We start from the raw sequence: 25,834 nt of genomic DNA, 5'->3' as shown, positions 1-25,834 counted from the left end.
TAGACAGCTTCAAATGATGCAAACAGTTTTCGAAGGACGAAAGGTAGCTGTATATGGACAAGAAAAATGGAAGAAACTAGAAACAGGAAAACTGTATCTGTTGATGGGTGTGATTCTGATCCATTAATAATCTGGGTAGAAGACTTCATGAGCAGTTGCTAATTTTCACATACCTATATTCAAACTTTCACATAGCTAATTTTCACATAGCCTTTCACATTTTCACAATCGCAGAACTGAAAGGAAATGCTTCGAATGTATTAAATTTAAAAAGACCTTATCGTCATTAAAAGATTGATTTTATCTTTTTTATGATGCAACAGGCTTTGTCACGACCTCAGCAAAGTGAATAGTGTGCAGCCTTCAAGTTCCTTCAATTATAAGAATTGTGAAAGTTAGACAGAGTCTTCAACCAACCAAATATGAATCCTCACAAAGTGGTAACGTAAGAAATTCCTTATTCGCCTGTATGGAGATGGAAAAATGCCGTCCTTGGAGTAAGCCATATCAGTTATAACATGGAAGTAGTTACAAAGCTTCAATGGAATCATTTCGGAAGTACCTCCAGTTCCAGGAGCGAAATGGTCTAAGCATGAACTTAATCGAAACAGGTTGTGTGTGAAAGAAAATGTGCGAATTCCAGGGACCCACACAGCTACCATCAGCTGCAAAAGGATAATCTTACTTACCTGTAGATAAAAAGTGACTGCAAGATAGGATTGTGAACGCACCACATGTTAGTGTAAAAGATCCGATATGAAGTATTCAATATTTTATGCATTCTGCCAAGGGAGTTCGTGTAGAGATGGGAGATCGGAAGACAATCTGATATAGATGGTAACGAACAACAGCTGTGATTGTCATTGAAAACGGCTTAATTGATGATCCAATCTGTTATGATTATTATTTTGTGATATCGTCCCCGCCTTATAGACCTAACAAAATGAGGATGAAGACGATCTTTATGTAAATCTAAAATAAAGTATAAAAAGAAGGTATAAAACATAAATGTTACATATTTTGGGATTCTTTAACACGAGCGGGTTTGGTACCCGAGAAGGAAGTAAAACCTTAGCAGGACAAATCTAAAGTTAAACCAATTCATGTAGATATAACATTCGGATACTACAGTACCATTCAATTGACGTTTATAACAATTGTTTTTTGTTTGATTGTTTATATGTTAAGATGTTCTACATCAAACGATTGACTCCAATGAATCTGCCATCTGCAAGGATACTAAAAATTGTGTAGGTACCGTTTAGTTTTCAAATCTCCTAAAATGAAGCAAAGTTTAACGATAATAGAAAAACGATGTTTCGATATGCGGTACAAGCAAAGATTACATGTAAATTTTTATCCAAAAGGGTGCGTAAGAATGAAAGCACTAGTACACGTAATCCCTGTTGCTTTCAACTTATTGCCCTAGGTTTTATACGACATAACGACAATCAAAGCGTACTGCTCAGCATCTTGTTCATTTGCGACTGTAGCATGCTGGATTTCATTCAAAAGGCCACGAAGCTTAATAGTTTTCCGTAACAGTTATATTACATTTATGGTCGTAAGCTTGTAAAACAATCACATGCAGGATATTGGCATGAAACTCTTTTAGCATATTTTTAGGTAATTAAGTACAAGAATACCTTGTAGACCCAGGCACACTCCTCTTGGCTGTGAGAGAAGTCCGGCCGATGAATTTATAAAGCTAGCGGTTTAAAAAACTGATTCGCGATACAAAGTAGTTACACAGGCTTGGTAGAACAGGTGTAGAACACAGATATCTACAAAATTATCAATTGACAGAATTTGTTTTGATATTTAGGTCACATTGCGAGATTTTCAGTTAAGTACACCTGAAAGATATAAAACTTCCTAGTCTCACTTTCCACAACTTAGAGCAGAAGCCCTCAATTTTCTCCCATAGGAATAGTGTTCGAGTACTTGCACGTCCCACTGCCCAGAGAAAGTAATAGATACTGCTATTAACTTTCGCTTAGCCTGAAAGTTTAACTTGCGTGTATAAAAAATGTCGGGACGTCTTTTGCAACTTTGACTCACTTAATCAAAAATAGAGGCACCAAATCGTCTGTAGTATTCTGCATAGATGGTCGCTGCATATAGCGGAATATCATTGCAAACAGGCTAGAGAACATTCGTTGCACAGTCCAGCTAAGAGCCGTATCATTGGCAAGAGGAAAGTCGAAGCACACAGATATGTGCATAGATCTTTACTTCAGACTGTTTTCAGAAAAATTGTGTTACCAAGATAGAGAAACATACATATATTATAGTAAGAAGAAATGTCGAGATACGTGTTGTTCCCTTTTAAAAATGTATGCAATCAGTAAGCATGCACTACAATCAACCAGACATGGTAATATTGATAAAGAGCTCAGTGAGATTAGGATTTTTCATTTGAAACTTGCACGCTGTAATTGAGTAAAATCTGATGAAAAATTACTTTCATATGGCAAAAGATTTAGGTTTCACCTACAACGCTGCCGACTGTGGCTTTCTGCAGAAATAATGGTATTACTAATTGTAGATATCAGGATGCATTTAGATAAAAAGATAACAGTAGATGTCGAGATCCGCCATGATACTTGCATTTGAACGAGTGGAATGAGTTTGCATGCAGTACATCCGATGTGAGCGGGCGGGTTGAAAAGAGAAAAGTACAGCAGCTCGATTATCATTGATTAATTTATACTTATAATTTTTTTATTAGCTCTAAGCCAATACGAATTAAGGAATACAAGCTGATGTCCACTCTGATTTCTGATTTTCACAGCATTATAAAAAAGACATAAGCCTGCATAAGCCGTTTAGCCTTACCGGACACCTCAAAATAGGACATTCGAATTATTAGAACGCCTGTTGTACCCTAAACCACTAATTAAAAATCGAAGATTCCCGTCCATCCTGAAAATTATTTCTTTAGTCACCGCATCACTTAGAGATCGATTTAATCTCATATTATTATCTTTTTTCATACATTGTAGAATACTATTCCAATGAAGTCACGTGACATCTCTGTTAATGTTCTCAGTTTAAGGCGATTTCTGACGTTGTAGATGCATAACACAAAAAGGTTCACCAGCTCTGGGATGCCTGTCGTATCGCAAGTTACCCATCAACTTGAATATCTTTTTAACGCGCTTTCTCTTTACTATAACTTAATGGTTTAGGGTGCAACAGACGTGCCAATAATTCCAGGGTTCTATTCAAGGTGTCCGGTAAGGCTAAAAAGCTTATGGCAGTTTAATTCTATCTAAAATTGTTGTGAAATTTATAAATAAGCAGTGGACGTCGCCATTTATTCTTTAATTCCTATTGGCCTAGAGCTAGTAAAGAAATTCAGCTTACCAGAATTTACTTACCGGTGAGAAAACGTTGAGAAGTTTAGAAATTCAAATAGTCCAATAAGCTTAATAAGTGTTCGATAAGGCACTCTGTGGTGCAAGATTGGAGCAGAAGCCCAGAATTTTCTCCCTTAGCAATAGAGTTCAAGTTCTTGCTCGTCTGGATGCCCAAAGAAAGAAATAGATACTGCTATTAACTTTCGATTAGCCTGAAAGTAAAACTTGGGTCTATAAAAAATTTCGAGGCGTCTTTTGCAACCTTGATTCACTTCATCAAGATGCTATGTGGATAACGTTACGTATCTATCACACTAATCTTCAGGCTACAGATCCTTAAAGTCTTTCTGACTCGCACGGTTTATCTAGGACTACAGACTACCATCAGAGCCCTGCAAACCCATGCTAGAAGACGGCCCGGCCCGACCCAAATGGTTCTGAATTTTGTGCCGAGCTCGAGCCGGCCTCTGACTGGGCCGGGCACATTATGGTCCGAGCCGGGCTGAAACGGGCCGGGCACATTCCGAGCCGAAACGGGCCGAGCACTGTAAAAGACGGATCGGAAACTAATGTTGGCAGCCTCTGTTATTCGTAATGTGTTTGGGAAATTAACTTCTGTTTGGGATTATTCAAGAGTACTATTGTTACTGCTATTATTATTATTATTATTATTACTATTACTATTATTATTATTATTATTATTATTATTATTATTATTATTATTATTATTATTATTATTATTATTATTATTATTATTATTATTATTATTATTATTACTTCTACTACTAAAACTGCTACGACTTCGCGGCAGAGTTGACATGTCTGGTGGTACATACTTTACAATATAAGTACAGAAAAAATCGAAGAAATACTAGTTATTATGGCCAGTCCGTGTAAAATGCGAACAGATGCTTGACGATGGGCAATGGTGGCTCAGTACGTAAAGCATTCGCATCTGGTGCTAGAGGTCGTCGGATCGATCCCTCCTCGTGTTATGTGAACTTTGTGGTGGACAAACATCGTGAGCGTGGGAGTTTTTGGATTAGCCCGTTTTCGTCCACTGTCTTCATTCTACCAAATCATCGATTATCATCCGTACGTTTTGAGCCGTAATTGCCTAAAGAACATATGAGAAAGTCAAGTACTTGACCTACTAATTAGAATTTGTTCCGCAACCATTAGACCACGGATGGCGAAACCATGAACTGGCGTGTTCATAATATTAGCTCAATTTGTAGTAATATTTAATTAGCACGGCAGATTCCAAATCATATTACATGTTCCTGTATTGTTTATAATTCGATGCTACCATAATAATAACAAAAAACAAGGATGGAATAAGTCACTGGGACCCCAGTATCGATGAAGTGTCCCTGGAACGGTTCGTAACAAGTAAATAAAGAGCTTATGACGGAATGCGAAGTAGTAAATAAAAACAAAAGCCACACATATCATTGTAGAACGAAAAGAAACTCAAAAGTCTCCTGAATGAAAAATGTATAGATATCAGATATCAAAAGTACGTTTAGAAGATCGAGAAATTCAAATCCTCCAATAAGCTTAATAAGAGTGTGCGATATGGCAGTCTGTAGTGCAAGATGTACCGTGCGAGTCAGAAAGACTTTAAGGTTCTATAGCCTTAAGATTAGTGTGATAGATTCGTAGCGTTATCAATATAGCAGCTTGATGAAGTGAGTCAAGGTTGCCAATGACGCCCCGAATTTTTTTATACACGCAAGTTTAACTTTCAGGCTAATCGAAAGTTAATAGCAGTATCTATTACTTTCTTTGATCACCGAGACAAGGAAGTACTCGAACACTATTACTAAGAAAGAAAATCCATTGATTCTACTCCAAGATGTGGAAAGTGAGCATGGGAAGTTTTATATCTTTCAGGTTTAACAGCAGCCAAAGTTTACGGTTCGGAAAAGGTAACCGTCTTAAATTTGAGATTCCCTAATTTGGTTTTTCAAATTCCCTAAGACGCTTTGAGATCCCTAAGATGGCCTTAACATCGCATATAATAGAAGGGATAGTCGATTTTAAGAAAATGAAATTATAAGGTTTCCTAAGAAACCAATAGTGCAAAATGAACATCGCTTTACTGTATGTCCTTGTACGCATCTAATAGCACGAAAACAGAGTGAACAGTTTCAGGCTTTAAAGCATTTCTCTTTTCCTGTGTGCTCAAAACTCTTTCAGTAGACTTTCTAGAATCAGGGATGACCTGAAACTGACGCGCTAATTTACACAATTTTAGTAATGTTTGTCCTTGTTGCTTCCACCACTGGAGTATATCTAGTTCTCTTACACATGATGACATCCTCTTCACTTCATCATCAAATTCACCAGAGACTGAATGTCTATCTTCCCAATCAATTAGCTTATTCATCTTGGTAGGTGGTTCCAAGTTTTGCCAACTAGCCTAAAGGAGACGATAGTGATGAGAAATAAATTAAATAGTGGTATAAATAAAGTGGAAGGAAACAGGAGAACGCCGCGAATCCCCCACACGGTGTTTGTCCACCACAAAGTTAACTTGGCGAGAGCTCGGATCAAACCAGTGACCCCATACAGCAGAGGTGAACGCTCACCCACTGAACCACCGTTCCAGGAACACCTAATCGACCCTGGCGACTTGGTGATTTATTTGATCATTATATTTTGTTATATTTGTAGCATCATAGTATAAACAATACATGAACATGTAACACCATTCGATATTTGCCTTGCTAATTCAACATTACTACAAATTGCACTGATCATATGAGCACGCCAGTTCATGGTTTTGCCTTCCGTGGTCCAATTGTAGCGTACAAAATTCTAATTACTAGGTCAAGTACTTGACTTTATCATCCGTTCTTTAGGAAACTACGGCTCAGGCTATATGGAAGATGATGGGATGAATTGGTGGAAAGAAAACAGTAGGAGGAAGCAGGACCACCCCACAAACTCCCACGCACACGATGTTTGTCCACACCAAAGCTCGCATAGCATGAGCAGGGATTGATCCGACGACGTCTAGCACCAGATGTAAGTTTTTTTCTACTGAGCCACTGTTCTCCCTCGTAGATCAAGCATCGGTTCACATTCTACGCAGACCGGCCATAATAACTAGCATTTCTCCATTTTATTCTGTACTTAGAAAGTACCACCAGACATGTCACTCTGACGCGAGGTCATAGTAGTTGTAGCAGTATTAGCAGTGGTCGTAGTAGTATAGTAGAAGTAGTAATAGTAGTCGTAAAAGTAGTAATAGTAATAGTATTACCAGTACAACGCAGTCTTTAATAAAGAGACAGTTTCCCCAAACACATTACGATTAACATAGGCTGACAGTGAGACCGTACAAACACGGCAAAATAAAGGTAGTGGAAGAAATTAATAAACCAAATAGGCTGACAACATTAATTTCCGAACCGTTTTTCAGAGTATCAGGGCCGAGCGGACTATGTGCCCGGCCGGGTTAGGACGATTCGTCCCGAAATATGCCCGGCACGGTTAGGGCCCGGTCCAGTTTGATATTAGTTGAAAGGGGTCGGGCCGGGCCGGGTACCGGGCCGAACCAGGCGCGCTCAGCCCGTGCAGGGCTCTGCCTACCACATCGCACACTCTTATTAAGGTATTGCCGGTTTTGAATTTCTCGATTTTCTAAACGTTTTCTCATCGGTGAGTAAAGTTCTGGTAAGCTTCCCCTCTGTAGCATATCAGTGCACCAACTGTATTAGCTTTTTTGACACCTTTAATATCTGAGACGGAATGATCAGCAACAAGTATTTCTGTAATCTTATTTATTAAATTCAACACTAACATATCTCGCTGACGTGAATAGAGCTTGCGTGTTCTCTGCATCGAGTCAAAGCTATGTTTTAAAAGAGCAGAAAGCTAGTCCACAAAATGTACCAGATTAATCGCCAGTAGTTAAGGCTTACGAAGTGTACTGATCTCTAACACTGAAGCAGACTGTCCATTGCCCTGGTATGTAAACGAGCATACCCATAACCGATGACCAGAGCAATCCTAGATCACCAAGTAAATAACTTTACAAAAATAGAAGCACTAAATCGTCTATAAAGTTCTGCATAGATGATCGCAGCATATAGCGGAATAACATGACAAATTGCCTAGGTTACATTCGTTGCACAGTCCAGCTAATAGCCGTTAATATTGGCCAGAAGAAAGTCGAAACAAAGATAAGAGCTTCGATCTATGTCCTTATGTCTATGATTGTCCTTATGTCGTATAAAAGCTGGAGCAATAAGTTGAAACCAACGGGTATCGACGAGTAGAAGAGCTTTCATTTCTATGCTCCCTCTTGGATAAAAATGTACATGCAGTCTTACCATGTACCGCATATCGAAACATCGTTCTTTATTAAGAGAGTTAAACTTTGTTTCATTATAGGAGATTCGAAAACTAAACGGTACTTACCCAATGTTTTGACCTTGCAGATAGTTGAATCCTTGGAGACTATCATCTGCTGTTGTACATCTTAACATATAAATAATCAAACAATAAACAATTGTTATAAACGTCAATTGAAAAGTAATGTAGTATGCGAATGTTATATCTAAATGAATTGGTTTAACACGTTAACTTGTGAGTGTCCTCCTACGGTTTCATTTTGTCTTCGGCTGACAAAGCAGATCTTTTTTTAAGGATTCCAAAATATGTAAACAAAACAATAAACAACCACCATGTTTTATACCATGTCCTAACAACTTCATTTTAAATTTCATCAACATCGTCTTCCATGTCTTCCATGTCTTAAATCATAAATTTTCATCGATGTCCATTTTGTTAGGTCTATAAGGCGGGGACGGTATTACAAAGTAATAATCATAATAGATCGGATCACCATTTGAGCCGTTGTCAGCGATATATTGGTTTTCTACAGCTGTTGTTCGTCATAATATTTATTAGATTGTCTTCCGATCTGCATTTGTAAAAGAACTCCGTTAGCAGAATGCAGAATACCTTGAATACTCTTTTACACTTACATGTGTCTCGTTCACAATCCTACTTTGCAATCACTTTTTATCTACAGGTAAGTAAGCTTATCCGGTTGGAGCCGATGGTAACTGTGTAGATGCAGCATTTCGCATATCCTCTTTCACACACCAACCTCAATGGATTTGGTTCTTGTTTAGACCATTTCCCACCTGGACTTGGAGCTACTTCCGAATTGAATGGTGCACATCTGTCGTGTTAGTAGGGAAAAAAGTGGCCATATTGAAGCTTTGCAACCACTTCCTTGTTATACCTGATAGGCTTATACCAGGAAGGACATGTTTCCGTCTCCATACAGGGGAATAAGAAATGTGTAATGTTGAAAATTTTGTTAGGATTGAGATATGACTCCTAACTCACAACTCCTAACTCACAGTTGAAGACTCTGAATAACTTGCACAGTTCTTTTTGTTTTGGAGGATCTTAAAGCCTTTCAACTAATCTCTCTTGAGTATAGCTGAGGTCGTGTCACAGCCTGTTGCATCATAAAAAACGTGAAAGCAAACTTTTAATGACGCTAAGTTTCTTGAAATTTAATGATTTCGTAGCATTTCCTTTCGGTTCTGTTCGTATGTGGTATTATAAGAATCAGCAACTGCTCATGAAGTTTTCTACATAGATTCTTAAAAGATCTGAATCATACCCATCAATAATTACAGATACCCCGTTTCTAGTTTCTCCTATCACTGTTGTCAATATAAAGTTACCTCTGCTCCTTCGAAAACTCTTTTCATCATTTGAAGCAGTCCAGTATTAAGCTCCAAGATTCTCAAGGACCATTTGTGATTGTCATAGCTTCAAAGGCACAATTAATTTCGATCGTTGAGATATTCCGCGATAGCTATTTTTGTCTTTCGGCTCGTTCCATGACTAATTGTAATAATGCCCATCAAATATTAGGTGAAAATAGCGCTTAACATAATTTATATCCGTACTTAACGTAGATTTAACTGGCCATTTTTAGTCCACACCATTGCTTGTATAAGGGCTCTTCTTTCTAAGTGTGGGTTTTATTACACAACAAACAGAGTCTCTGCAATATTCACCGTTGTCGAATTGACATTCTTCCGCATTGAGATATTATCACACAAGGAAGGTGGCATTAGCTTAATGTGTCGCCCTGAGGATAAACTGATGCCACTAAAAGTCCTGTAAATCTTCTGTTATCGTAACAGAATTTGTGAATGAAGGATTAATCTTGCTAACGTTATGTCTGACGTTGACTTAATCCCCCAGAAAAATTTGTGGCCTTAATTAAGCACTTTTCGATAATCATATCACTTGGAACTTCGCTCAAAAGCCATCTTTTTCTAGTAATTGTGAAAGTTCCTTGTGTTAATTTCTCGTAATCTTCTAATACCGTATACTGCAGCCAAAGTTAACCATTCGGAAAATGTCACCGCCTTATTTTGAGATTTCCTAATATGGTTTTTGTCATGCAGTTTCATTTTGTAGTTAATGTTGCATATAGATTTCATCATCCAGACGTTTTTGTATAAGATCGCAGATCCTAGATTTTGTCATCTTCTCCGACGGTTGTAAATGTCTTCATAACCCCATGTAGAGGTCCCCGAGCAAAATCAAGAAATGAGTTCTCAATGATCTTGAGTAGGCATGGCCATTCAACTTTTTCACTAAAGTGTCATAGTGTACAGGATACACCTACTTTCTTCTATACCATTTCCTGACATAGTGCATTCAATCGTAACTAGAAATTACTTAAAAGGAAGCCTTCTAGAGGGCAACAGACGAGAGAGTGTGTGTTGAAAGAGGAAAAGTACGGCAGCACATATTGTCCATAGGAATTGCAAATTCGAAATATTCGAGTTTAAAACCAGTGAAGTGCGGAACAGGAAGTCTTTAGCTGAGTAAGAATGTATATCACGGTGAGCTAATAAGGTATAAAAAGAGAAAGCGCGTTAAAATGATGGACAAGTTGATGGGTTATTTGCGATACAACAATCATCCCCGAGCTTGTGAAGCTTTAAGTAATATGCATCACTACGTCAAAAATAGTCTTAAAAATGTAACATTAGCAGAGATGTCACTTGCACTCATTCTAATAATGTTCCACAATGTATGAAAAAAGATAATGATAAGAGATTAAATCGATCTCTAAGTGATGCGGTAATTAAAGAAATAATTTTGAAGATGGACGGGGATGTAAAATTTTTAATTAATGGTTTAGGGTGCAACAGGCGTGGCAATAATTAGAGGGATCTATTTCGAGGTGTCCGGTAATGCCAAAGTGATATTGTCGGCTTATGGCTTATTTGAAATTTAGAAATCAGCAGTGGAAGTAACCATGTATTCCCAAATTCCAATTGGCTTAGAGTTAGTAAAGAAATTCAATGAAACGGAGGCCGCAGTAACTTGTGTTGTGTACCTACGTCTTAAGAATGAAAGTCTAACTCTTTTAGAGCTACTTAACGCACATTATACAATGGCGTATCACGATGAAATAGCTTTGGGAACGTACGTTTTTGCTGGGCCCTTGGGATTGAAAAATTTTGTGATACCATATGTAAGAAATATAAGTATTAAATTATAAATGATAATTAAGCAATTACTATACTTCACGTTTATATGCCACAACAATACTATTTGAAAGTGCTTCCTTCTGAAGAAATTTACTTAGCACCCATAACGCAATCACCTTGTTCTAGATCTTTAGCCGGATGGATACAGTTTAATCCAGAGAGTTGTGTTCTAACACATATATTATTTAATGAAATTATCCTGTTGGTTAACACTCAAGGCTGACAAATTAGCATTTTATTGCCGTAACAGGTGCTCACTAGGCTTTACATACAGAGTTGTGTGGGATTAACTAGGTTCCGGTATATCCTTAGTATTATTTTCACGATTGCATAATGAAGAAACTTGCTATCTAACCCATTTGATTCTAACCTCCGAAGCAGCCTTACTTTGGGTCTGAGACCGGTGATCTGATCGATGAGAAAAATAAAAAAATCGATTTTAGGTGTTTTTGAGATCTTCCCGTAGTCGGTTAGGAGGAAAACATTGGACGGTCCTGTGTTCGCTACCAACTTAAAAACACCGGTCATCACAAACCAACGAAACTGTGAGGTAATCAAATAATCTTTTCATATAATCTCATTGTATGCTTTGATTAGTAACTAAGTGCCACACATTTCATAGAAAAGAATAGGTCATTTATTTCAAATGTCTGTTGATAAAAGTTCTCCATATCCAAGTTATTGAATGTAAAATTAATGTTATACCACGGTAGCATTGTCTTGATAAGAATATCGTATCATATTTCTTCACTCTTACATCCACTTAATCTCTAAATACTATATATTCTACCCTTCTGCATACAGTAAAAAAGTGCAAGAAAATAGAAAAAGGCACATGCGTAAGGACATTAGGACCATTTTACTGGAAACGTGTTCAAATCGTACCACTGCTGAAGAAATTTCTGAACGGTCCATACTTGTAACGCTTTGAGGAGGTTTGCAGATAAGTAATTTCTAAGCACGATTGGATACAGGAAGTCAGGAAATGGTATAAAAGAACTTTCGTGTATCCTGTACACAATGACAATTTTACTGAAAATGCTGAATGGCCATGCCAACTTAAGATCATTGAGAACTCAATTCTAGATATTGCTCGGGGACCTCTACATGTGGTTATGAAGACACAACGTCAGAGGAGTTGAAAAAATATTGGATCTGCGATCTTATTCAGCAACGTCTGGATGAGGAAATTTATATGCAACATTTATAACCAAATGAAACTGCATGACAAAAGCTATATTGGGAAATCTCAAAGTTAAGACGGTGACATTTTCCGAAATGTTAATTTGGGCTGCTGTATAAAGGTATGAGAAGATTACAAAAAATTAACAACACAAGGAACATACACATTTAGTAGAAATAGAGGCGTTTTTGAGCAAAGTACCAACTTTTAAGATAATCGAAAAGTGCTAAACGATAGCCACGAATATTTCTGGTAGATCAACTCAATATGAGACACAACGATAGCAAAATTCCCAAATAATGTTACGATAAAAAAGTTCTACAGTAATTTTGTGGACGTTTACAAAAAAATGAAACTACCTGACAAAAACTATATGGAGGAAATCTAAAAATTAAGTCGGTGACCTTTTCCGAACTGGTAAACTTTGGTTAAGGTACAGAGGTCAGAATCTTATTGATATTCTTCCAAAGGGACTAGATCGAACACGGGACTAGAAACTTGATTTGTAAGCAATTAAATTAATGCTTCGGTTTTCACGCGCAGCTAGTTATCGTTTCTATGCAAAATTTGCAAATCACTATACTCAGCAGTTGGAAACCTTGGAAAAACCTACGGTATCAGTGGATCACAAGAAATAACAACTTAAGGAACATTCACAATTCGCAGAATAAATGGCCTTCTTGAGCGAAAGTCCAAGTGATATGATTATCGAACAGTACTTAATGAAAGGCACGAAATTTTCTTTGGGATTAACTCAACGTGAGACACAGCGTTAGTAACATTAATCCTTCAATCCCAAATACTGTTACGATAAGTTCTACAGGACTTTTGTGGGCATCAGTTTCTCATCAGGGCGACACGTTCAGCTAATGCCAACTTCCCTGTGTGATAATGTATCAATGCTCAAGAATGTCAATTCGACTCTGATGAATATTGCGGTCTCTCTATTGTCTTGTGTTTTAAAACCCACACGTAGAAAGAAGAGTCCTTCTACACGTAATAGTGAGGACTAAAAAGGGCAACTCAAATCTGCGTTAAGTACGTATATAATTTATGCTAAACTTTATTTTCACCTTATATTTTATGGATATACACCCTTGATTCCAAAAGAAACCGAACGTTTTAAAAAAACCAAAAAGCAATGTACATTTTGGAACAAATCATTTTTATTAATCAATATATTCCCCTTCTGCATCGATACACATATTTGCACGCTCCAACAAGTTGTCAAACGACTTCTCCATGTCCTTTATTGGAATGGTCTTTAGGACGGCGGTCGTCGCCTTCTCAATGGAATTAATCGATGCGTGCCACTTTCCTTTCATCGCGAAATGCAGTTTCGGGAACAGATAGAAATCGCACGGAGCGAGATCTGGTGAATAGGGCGGATGATGCAACCGAATAATGTTATTTTTGACCAAAAATTCAGTTACAAGTCGCGAACGATGTGATGTTGCATTATCGTCCAAAAGAGTCCAACTGCCGATTTCGCGATATTCGGGCCGAATACGACGAATTCTTGCCAGCAAACGCTTCATGACTCCCAAGTAAAACTCTCCAGTGACTGTCTGGCCGGGCTGAACAAATTCTTTGTGGATAATTTCTTTTTAATCGTAAAAGCAAATCAGCATCACCTTAACTTTTGACTTCACCAAGCGACTTTTTTTGGGTGTTCCTTCATCCGGCGCTCTCCATTCAGCACTTTGCCGCTTTGTTTCGGGCTCATATTCAAAACACCACGTCTCGTCACCAGCTACAATCGATTTCAAGAAGTTTCGATCCTGCCGAGCACTTTTAACGATGTCTTTTCAATGCGCAATTCGATCAACTTTTTGGTCTTCGGTGAGTTTGTGTGGTACAAACCGCGAATTAACCTTCTTAAGGCCCAAAGCTTCGGTTAAAATGCGGTATGCGGTTGTTTGAGGAATGCCTAATTCCATTTCAATAACTTTCACCGACGGTTTTTGTTATGTTTGATGAATTCACGCACTTTTTCGGTGTTTTCTTCCGATAATCCGGTTCTGGGACGGCCTGATCTTTCGTCATCATCCAGCGTCTCTCTACCCGATTTGAATCGCTTGAACCACTCGTAAACTTGCGTACGGGATAGACACTCATCACCGTATGCATTTTGTAGCATTTGGTGCGTTTCACTAAAAGTTTTACTCAGTTTAACACAAAACTCAATTGCAGCTCGTTGTTTGAAACTCATTTTCCGACCGATGTACACAACACACTGACAGTTGAAACGCAATAACTTTGTTGCCGTGCATCCAAATGTCATGACATTTATACCAGTTGTCAATAAGGGACTACGCCATCTACCGGTAAAATATTAAAACAGATGGCACTAGTGGTACTATTTGTTTTCAAAAGTTCGGTTTCTTTTGGAATGGAGGGTGTATAACACAATTATGGATATAAATTAAATTACGATCGTACTTAATTCTGAAATTGAAGCTACGACAATTCAATCAATGTTCTTGAGAAACTTTGAGATCAATACTAGACGACTTTGGAAGGAGCAAAGGCAGTTGTATATGGACAACAGTATTAGAAGAAACTAGAAACGGGAAATCTGTTGCTGCTGGTTGGTGTGATTCAGAGTTTTTATGAATCTTGGTAGACGACTTCATGAGCAGTTTCTGATTCTCTTATAGCCACATACAAGCAGAACTGAAAGCAAGTTCTACCAAATTATTAAATTTATTGAAACTTTAGCGTCATTAAAAGATTGCTTTCACTTTTTTCGTGATGCAGCAGGCTTTGACACGACCTCAGCTATACTCAGGACTGAATAGTTGGCTGCCTTCAAGTTCCATCACAAAGAAAAAAATCAGCAAATAGTCACGGTCTTCAATCAATTAAATGTGAATCCTGACAAATGATTAGGTTAGACATTTCTTTATTCACCTGCATGGAGACGGAAAAATGTTTCCTGGTATAAGCCATATCATATATATTAAGGAAGTAGTTAGAAAGCTGCAATATGGCCACTTTTCCCATTACTAAAACAGCAGCTGTGCAGCATTCTATTCGGAAGTACCTCTAACTTCAGGAGCGAAATGGTCTAAGCTTAAACTAAATCGAAAGAGGTTGGTCTGTTGACCCACACACCTACCATCAGCTTCAGCCAGTTTACCTGTAGATAAAAAGCGACTACATGATAGGATTGTGAACGAGGCACATACTCTTGTAAAACAGCCGATATTTAGTATTCAAGGTTTTGTGCATTCTGCCAAGAGCATTCATGTAGTAATGGCAGATCGGAAGATAATCTGATATAAATGATAACGAACAACAGCTGTAAAAAAAAAATAAGTCATTGACAACGGATTAATTGTTAATCGAATCAGTTATGATTATTATTTTGGAATATCGTTCCCGCCTTATAGACCTAAAAAAATGGACAGAAAGACGATCTTGATGAAACTTTAAATGAAGGTGTAAAGAAAAGCTATAAAACATAAAGGTGGTATATTCTTCTGTATAGTTATTTTGGAATCTTTTAACCCGAGCTGCCGTGGTAACCGAAGAGAAAAAGAAACCGTAGCAGGACACGTCTAAGATATTGACAAAAACCAATTCATTTAGATATCACATTCGCGTACTAAAATATCATTCAATTGTACGTTAATAACAATTGTTTATTGTTTGATTGTTTTTATGTTAAGATATTCAACAACAGATGATTGAGTCCGAGGATTGAGCTATCTGCAAGGACACTTAAAATTGTGTAACTGATGTTTAGGTTTCGACTCTCCTACAAGGAAGTAAAGTTTAACACTCTTAATAAAGAAGAATGTTTGTATATTCCAATAATGCAATCACTCCATGTACATTTTTATCCAAGAGGGCGTACGAATAAAAGCTCTACTACACGTCGATTCCAGTTGGTTTATAATTATTGACCTAGGTTTTATACGACACAAGGTTAATCAATCGTTACTGCACAGCACCTTGTTCATGTGCGACTATTCCAAGCTGCTTTACAGAGAGAAGGCCTAGAAATCTTAACAATTTTCCGTAAAAGTTATAACAATAATGGTCGTAAGCTTATTAGGATTCATAAGCAGATTATTGGCCTGAAACTCTATTAGGAGATGACCAGTAGACACAGACCCGCTTCTCTTGGCCTGTGTCACAAGACCGGACGATGAATTTATAAAGCTAGCTGTTTAAAGCAGTGATTCGCGATACATAAAAGGTATACAGGCCTGGTAGAACACAGACATCAACAGAATTTTCACATTTGGAGATTTCACTTAGTACTCCTGAAAGATATAAAACTTCATAGGGCAACTTTCCACATCTTAGAGCAGAATCAATGAATTTTCTTCCTTCGTATTAGTGTTCGAGTACTTCCTCATCTTGGTGCATAAAGAAAGTAATAGATACTGCCATCACTTTCGCTTAGCCAGAGAGTTAAACTTGCGTCTATAAAAAATTCGATGCGTCTTTTGCAACTTTGACTCACTTCGTTAAGATGATATAATGATCACGCTAATCTTCAGGCTATCGAACCTTAAAGTCCCTATGACTCGCACGGTTCAACTTGCACTACAGACTGCCATATCGCACTATCTTATTAAGATTACTGGAGGATTTCAATTTCTCGATCTTCTAAACGTTTTCCCACCGAAGAGTACAGTTCTGGTAAGCTTCCCCTCTGTAGCAGATTAGAGCACCAACTGATTAGTTTTTTGAGACATTTCATATCTGAGACGGAACGATCAACAAGAAGAATTTCTCTAATCTTATTTATTAAATTCAACACTACCTAAACTCGCTGACGTGAGTAGAGCTCCGTCGTCTCAAAGGTGTCTTGTCAAGAACAGAAAGCAACTCCACAAAATGTACCAGATTAATCGCCAGTAGTTGAGGCTTAAGATTTGTACTCATATCTAAAACTTTACCTGACTTTCTTTTGGCCTGGTATGAATGCGAGCACATCCGTGGCCGTTAACCAGAGCCATCCTAGATCACCAAGTAAATTCCTTTACAATAATAGGAGCACCAAATCGTCTGTAGAATTGTACATAGATGACAGCTACATATAGTGGAATATCATGGCAAAATGCCTAGAGTACATTAATTGCACAGTCCAACTTAGAGCAGTTAACATTGGCAAGAAGAAAATCGAAAAACACTGATATGTGCTTAGATCTTATCTTCAGACTGTTTTCAGAGAACTTTACATTACCAAGTTACAGAAAGTTTTAGATCTTTTATTAAGGGGAAATGTCGAGATACGTGTTGTTCACTTATCATAACGAATGCAAGCAGTTAGAATGCGCTAAACCAACCATAGATAGTAAAATTTGAAAAGAAGCGTAGAGAGATTAGAATTTTTCAATTGCAACTTCCACGCTGTAATACTCTAAAATTTGTTTGAAAAATTACTTTCATATGGCAAAAAATATAAGGTTTATCTACAAGGATGCGGACTGTAGTTTTATGCAGAAATTATGGTATTAGTAATTGTAAATATCAGGATGCAATTAGATAAAAAGATAATAACAGTACATGTCGAGGGTAGCCATTATACTTGTATTAGAACGAGTGGAATCAGTTTCCATGCATTACAACCGAAGTGAGCTTGCGGGTTGAAATGGGAAAAGTACGACAGCTCATATTGTCCTTAAGTCTTGCAAATTCGAAATATTCGAGTTTAAAACTAGTGACGTGGGGAACAATGAGTCTTTAGCTTAGAAAAACTGAAAATCACGGTGATCTCATGACGTATAGTATAGAAAACGCGTTAAAATGGTGGACAAGTTGATGGGACACTTGATTGTGCAGACATCCCCGAGCTTGTGTAGCTTTTACTATTATTCATCTGCAACACCAGAAATTACCTTAAAATGAGACCGTTAGCAGAAATTTCACCTGATTTCATTGTAATAGCATTCTACAGTGTATCAAAAAGATAATAATTAGTTTAGATCAATCTCTAAGTGATGCGTTGATAAAAGAAATAATATTGAGGATGGACGAGGATGTTCGATATTTAATTAGTGGTTCAGGGTGCAAAAGGCGTTCCAATAATTCTAGGGTTCCATTTCGAGGTGTCCGGTAAGGCTAAAGAGCCTATGGAGGCTTATGTCAGTCTAAAAGTTTTGTGAAGTTTAGAAATTAGCAATTGACGTCGGAATGTATTCCTTAATTCCTATTGGCTTAGAGCTAGTAAACAAATTCATCAATTAATCGCAGGCCGCATTATCTTGTGTTGCGTACCTGGATCTTAAAAACGAATCAGCAGTGCTTTTTGAGCAGCTTAACTATCATTACACAATGGCGTAGCATTTAAAAAACTGTGGATATACTTCTCCCTTTAATAACACGAGGGCATCAGAATCATATAGCTTTGGAATCTTACAGCGATTGGTTTTAGGTTGGCCCTTGGGATTGAAAAATGTTATACCAAATGTAAAATCATAACTTATAATTTATCAATGATAATCAAGCAATTGCTATACTTCCCGTTTATATGCATCTAGAATATTATTTGAGAGTGCTTCCTGCTGAAGAAATCTGCTTAGCTCCAATAACGCTCTCACTTTGTTCTTGATCTTGAGCCTGATGGAAACTGTTTAATCCAAAGATTTTTGTTCTTACGGATACAATATTTATAGAAATTCTCCTGTGTGTTAAGTATGCATTTAATTAACGTCCTTCTACTTACTAAATCTTACATATAGAGCTCTGTAGGATTCACTCGGTTCCGGACTATCATTAATAATATTTTCACTATAGCATAATAATAAAAACTTGATATGGAACCCATTACATTCTAACTACCGAAACATCCTTTCTTTGCGACTGAGACCCGTGATCTGATCGATGATACAAATATAAAATCGATTTTAGGTTCTTTTGAGATCTCGCCTTAGACTTTTAGGTAAAAAATATTTACGGTAGTTGTGTGTTCGCTACCAAATAAGTAACACTGGTCATCACAAAGCAAACAAACTGTGGGCTAATTGAATAATATCTTCATATAATCTCTTTGTATGCTTTGATTAGCTACTAAGTGCCACACATTTCATAGAGAAGTAAAGGTCATTTATTTCAGATGTCTGTTGATGAAAATTCTCAATATCCAAGTTCTTGAAAGTAAAAGTAACGTTATATCACGGTAGCATTGTCGTGATAAGAATATCGTATCACATTTCTTCACTCTTACATCCACTTTCCCTCTATTGCTAAACACTCATGTTCTTGGTGTATCAATGCTGTCTTACTCGGAAGATTTAATCAAGTCTTCACTCGCGTGTCACGTCTCGATTTCCTATTCCCAAACAAGCTTTGGATAGCTATTGATCTTGTGAAAGCCTTGGCAAAATGATTGTGTAATGGTGAGATAAAGAAGCTCCTTTTTTGATATAAGCAGTGTAGTGTATCAGTCTTTCTTTAATATTTCAATATCAAGCACTAATACTTTATATTCTACTCTTCTTCATACAGTAAATAACTGCAAGAAAAGTATACAATCCGCATGCGTTATTATATTAGATCATCCAATTTACTGGTAGGGTGTTCAAATCGTACCTCAGCTGAAGAAATTTCTGAACGGTCCATAGTTGCACCCCCTTTAGGAGGTTTGCAGTTAAGTAATTTCTAGGCACGATTGAATGTACTATTACAGGAAATGGTATGGAAGAACGTTGGTGTAGTGACTAGATTGAACGTAAGTGACTAGATTGAACAGGGGACAAGAACCTAATTTGAAGGCAATTAAATGAATGCTTCCGTTTTCTCACGCAGCTGGTCGTCTTTTCTATGAAAATTAACAACTCACGGAACATTCACAATTCGCAGAAAAAGAGTCCTTCTTGAGCGAAGTTCCAATTCATTAGATTATCGAACAGTGAGTAATTAAAGGCACGAAATTTTCTCGGGGATTAACTCAACGTCAGCCCCAACGTTTGCAAAATTAATCCTTGATTCCCAAATACTGTTACGCTAAATAGTGGAAGCCTAGAATTATTGGCGCGCCTGTTTCACTCTAAACCACTAATTAAAAATCACTTAGAGATCGATTTTATTTTTTTTAAAATCTCTTTTCAGAATTTGCAGAACAGTTTTACAAAGAGTCAAATGACATCTGTGCTATTTTTCTCAATTTAAGGCCGTTTCTCACGTAGTGAATACATATTACAAAAAGTTTCACTAGCTCGAGTTTGCTTGTCCTATCGCAAGTGACCTATCAACTTGTCCATGATCTTAACGCTCTTTCTCTTTACTATACCTCATGAGCTCACCGTGATATTCATTCTTTCTCAGCTAAAGACTACTTGTTCCGCACTTCACAGGGATATTTCGAATTTGCAAGTCCTAAGAGGAATATGAGCTGCCGTACTTTTCCCATTTGAACCCGCCTGCTCTCGTCTGTTGTACTGCATGCAAACCGTTTCCATTCGTTCTCTTGCAAGTATCATTAAGGATCTCAACACGTACTGTTATTATCTTTTTATCTAAATGCATCCTGTTATCTACGATTAGTAACACCATTATTTCAGCATAAACCCACAGTCGGCTACCTTGTAGATAAATGTTAGATCTTCTGCCATACGAAGGTCATAATTCACCTAATTTTAGTCTATTGCAGCATGTGATTTGCAATTGAAAAATCCTAATCTCACTACGCTTTTTATCAAATATACCATGTATGGTTAGTTGTAGTGCATGTAGCCTGGTTTTCCAATTTCCGTGCCTAATTGTAATTTATATCCATAAGATATAAGTTGAAAATAGCGCTTAACATAATTTATATATGTACTGTCCTTAACGCAGATTTTACTTGCCATTTTTCGTCTACACCATTGCGTGTAGAAGAACTCTTAGTTCTAAGTGTGGGTTTTAAATCTCACAAGGAACGGTCACGCCGTGGCTCCGCTGAGATCCGAACGAGACAATTGTGTTTGCATTTGATATGTTATAATTAGACGAATCCCAAAGTTATACGTGGCACCGGGCGGAATGTCGTGAGTTACAACATATTTTGTAATATAAAAGCTGCAAAGCTGGCAGAATAGTTTGAACCGAGTCATTTGTTCGGAAACAGTTGGGTAAATGGAAAACTCGGACAATACGTATCTCGTCATTTTCAACGACAAACATTTTTGGGGTAAAAACTTTGTCCCAGGGTCCCCCGCAGGGTCCCAGACGGGGTCCAACTCAAAATTTTCAAATGACAAGGGGCACATCATTTGAAAGCTGTTGTAAAATGAAAGAAAATGCAGCGAGTCTCGTCTCTCTGCGACAACCCTGTGCAAAATGGCGGCGGGTCAAAATGTAAACAAAAAAACAATTGAAAAGTCCATGTTTATCTCTATAAATCAGAAACGGTGAGACAAATATGAAAATAGGAAAGGGAGTGTGGCATTATTTTCAAAGTACAACAATTTGAGTTAAAGCGTCTTGTCCCAGGGTGCCAACAGGGTCACAGGTGGGGTCCAACTAAAAAGTTTTAAATGGCAAGAGAGGTTAAGAAGCTCATCGTTCGCAAGATCTTGTTAAATGAAAGTAGATGGATCAAGTCTTGACTTTTTACGACAACCCTGTGCAAAATTGCGGCTGGTCAAAATGTAAACAAAAGCTATTGAAAAACTATGGCCACCTTGAATCCAAGATGGCCGCTTAAAACCTATGTCATTCATAGTAGAAATCTAAATCTCTATTTTTGTATATTATGTATTTAGAAATAATAGGAAGACTAAAGAACAATTGAATTTCGATTCACTTCAACTATTATTTCATTCGGTAACAACACATATATATTTTGTTCTTAATGCACGTTCGTCACGGTTCTCTGGACATTATTTACTTGAGTATAACGAATATGCGATGAACACACAACTCTGATTTCCTACTCATATTGCTAAACAAAAGTTGAATACCTTCGGGTATTTTTCTAATTTTGTCATACGTAGTTCATACAGAAAGAACTTGGTGCACCAGTAGGTCGGGGGCTCTATTGTAACATATTCGTGATGGTTACATTTGTATGTCATTCGTTGGTTTGATCGCAATACTTCAAGCAATACCAAATATACAAAAAAAAAAAAAAAAAAGAAAAAAAGAAAAAAGAAAAGAAAGAAAGAAAACATCATTGGCAAGATTGGCGAGTAGTACCAAACATGTGTAAGTCATTTCAGTACATCGAGCTGCGTCAAACTTTGTTGGTTTGGTCACAGTATTCCAAGAAATAACATATTTAAATACAAACTCATTTTTCACGCTGGCAGCCAAATTGGATTACAGATTATACTCTTTGATATTTTGTGGATATCTACTACTAACCATAAACGTTCGCTTCTCCAACACCAGTGGTTTGAGCTGGATATGCGTTCGATACATAGTGCGGCATTTTGAACTCAGGATGTTGCGTTTTTGAACATTTTGCATATTTTAGTCACTTACTAATCAACATTAATGCCAAATTTGTTTTCGTAGCTTCAGGAGTTTGGTACGCTAATCCTTTCGATATAGGTTTGAAGCGGCCGTCTTGGATTCAAGGTGGCAATATATTTTCAATTAAGCTTTTGTTTACATTTTGACCCACCGCAATTTTGGACAGGGTTGTCGTAGAAAGTCGAGATGCGCTCCGTCTTTTTTCACTTAACAACAAGCTTTCAAACGATGTCCTACCTCTCTTGCCATTTGAAACTTTTTAGTTGGACCCCACCTGGGACCATGTGGGGACTCTGGGACAAGACGTTTTCACTTTAATCGTTGTACTTTGAAAATAATGCCACACATCCTTTCCTGTTTTCACATTTGTCTTACCGTTTCCGATTTATATGGGTGACCATGGACTTTTCAATTAAGTTTTCGTTTACACTTTGACACATCGCCATTTTGCACAGGGTTGTCGTAGAGAGTCGAGACTTGCTGCATTTTCTTTCATTTTACAACAGCTTTCAAACGATGTGCCACTTAACCCCCCTTGCCATTTGAAAATTTTGAGTTGGACCCCGTCTGGGACCCTGCGGGCGACCCTGGGACAAAGTTTTTACCGCAAAAATGTTTGTCTTTGAAAATGATGGGATACGTGTTGGCCGAGTTTTCCACTTACTCAACCGTTTTCGAACAAATGACCCGGTTCAAACTATTATGCCAGGTAAATTTTTTGTAGTTCTAACATTACAAAATATGTTGTAACTCACGATATTCCGCTCGGTGGCACGTATAACTTGGGAATTCATCTAGTTATAACATATCAAATGCAAATACAATTGTCTCGTTCGGATCTCAGCGGAGCCACTGCGTGACCCTTCCTTGTCAATACAACAAAGATTCTGCTATATTAAGCGCACGAGGATTGACATTCTTCTGCATAGAGGTATTATCAGACAAGGAAGATGGCATTATCTCAACGTGCCCATGAGTTGCCAAAGTGTCTCGTCAAAATTACTTTAGAACTTCGGTTATCGTAACAGCATTTTGGAATGATTTATTAATCTTGCAAACGTTGTGTCTGACGTTGAGTTAATCCTCCAGCAAATTTCGTGGCCGTATTGTTAAGGTTCCTTGAGTTGTTAATTTCTTTAATCTTCTGATACCGTATTTGCCTCCAGGGCTTCCATCTGAGTATAGTTTAAATTTTTCATAGAAAAGATTACCACCAGCTGCGTGAGAAAACGGAGCATTAATTTAATAGCCTTCAAATAAAGTTTCTAGTCCCCTGTTCCATCGAGTCCCTTTGGATGAATTGCAATACGATTAGGGCCTTCTCAATATACTGCAGCCAAAGTTTACCTTTCCGATTAGGTCAGCGTCTTAATTTTGAGGTTTCCTAATATGGTTTTTGTCGCAATTACATTTTTTTGTAAATGTTGCATATTGATTTCCTCATCCAGACAAAGTTCCATAAGATCCAAGATCTTAGATTTTGTCATCTCCTCCTTGGGTAATAAATGTTTTCATAAACACATGTAAGAGTCGCGAGCCAAGTCTAGAAGTTAGTTATCAATGTTGTTATGTATGCATGGACATTCAATTTTTTCACTAATGTTGAAATAGTGTACAGGATACCCGAAAGTTCTTGTATACCATTTCCTGACGTAATGTATCCAATCATGCCTAGAAATTACATAAGTAGGCACCTCCTAAGGGTACAACTTTGGACAGTTCAGAAATTTCTTGAGCTGCAGGTACGATTTGAGACCTTTCCAGAATAATGGCTGATCAAATGTGATTACACAAGTGCTTTGTTCACTTTTCTTGCACTTATTTACTGTATGCAAAAGAGTAGAATATTTAGTATTAGTACTTGATCTTGAAATATTGAAGAATTAAAGACCTAATACACTGCTTATATGTAATGGAGAGGTGTGTATCTCAACATTACACAATCGTTGTGGCGAAGCTCTCAAAGATAAATAGCTATCGAAACGGTGTTTGAGAATAGGAAATAGAGGCGCGAGATGCGAGTGAGAATGAGGACAACATTGGCACACCAAGAAAATGAGTGTATAGCATTAGAGGGAAAGTAAATGTCAGAATGAAGAGACGAGATACTATATTCTTATCAAGACAAAGCTACCGTGAAATAAGATTCATTCATGATTAAGATATTTAGAATTTTCAAAAAGAGACATCTGAAAGAAATGACTTTATCTGCTCTATCAAATTTGTGGTACTTAGTTACTAATCAAAGCATACAGTGAGCTTATATGGAAAGATTATTTGATTAGCCCACTGTTGGGTTGCTTTGTGATGTCGAGTGTTACTAAGTTGGTAGCGAGCACTGAACAGACTATACCTTTAACCCTATATTGCACAATTTATTAATTGTTTCGAGAAAAAAATATTTAGATGTTTTTTCTTACTGCATTCGCGTATCTAAACCGAAGTAAAATAAATTTTGACTTTCACATTTTCCATATGACGTCAGGAGAATTGTGTATTTGAATTAACATTGCGCAATTATGAACCTTATTTGTTTAATTTTTCATTGATATCCAATACAGAATTTTTTTAGACGTTACAGACTTTCTTTACGCATAGTATTGCGCAGATTTTCATAACATGCTTTAGTAAACAATATGTATTCTAAAGTATGCTGAAACATAGTATGTTTAATCTGAAATTACTAACATATCTTTCATGGATCACACCTATTATGTAGAGACAGTAAACAATTTTTCTTTGAAGTGAAACACAATGCCGTAAGACATGTTGTCAACAACTTGGCGAATTCTATAGGACGAACTCCAATACAATCTTGTCCTTGGTATGCGAAAATGGACATGAACTTTACGGTTCCTAAATATTTCTAATTCCAACATAGTTCCAAGGGTTTATTGGGGTCCTTCTGGTTAGAATATAAAATGCTTTCACGAACGATTAAATCCAGAATATCAGCACTAAAAACATTTGGAAACATTCAATTGGAGATCTGATTTCATTTGGAGAAGACAAACGCGATTTCTATTGTGGTGACTGAAGAGGTGGATAATTTCTTGTTATTCTTTTCCATTGGGGCTGACAACTGGCAGCTGTTGTAGCCTGACTGGAATTGGCATTTACTGTTTCATCTGAAGAAATAAAAAAAAAAGCAAACGATTCTTTTAATTTAGTAATCTAAAAGTATTTATTTCAATGAAATCAATGTAAAATACTGGAGTACAATAGTTTTGAACATATCTTCTGGTCCATTTGAAGATTTAGGACGTCATTCTTCATCGTCTGAATCTAGAACTCCTAACTCTATCGCTTACCTTTAGCTGCTC

The sequence above is a fragment of the Thermobia domestica genome, chromosome 1 (genome assembly GCF_964235325.1).
Source record: "Thermobia domestica chromosome 1, izTheDome1.hap1.1, whole genome shotgun sequence".
NCBI lineage: Eukaryota > Metazoa > Arthropoda > Insecta > Zygentoma > Lepismatidae > Thermobia > Thermobia domestica.
Note: the sequence above shows the minus strand (reverse complement) of the source record.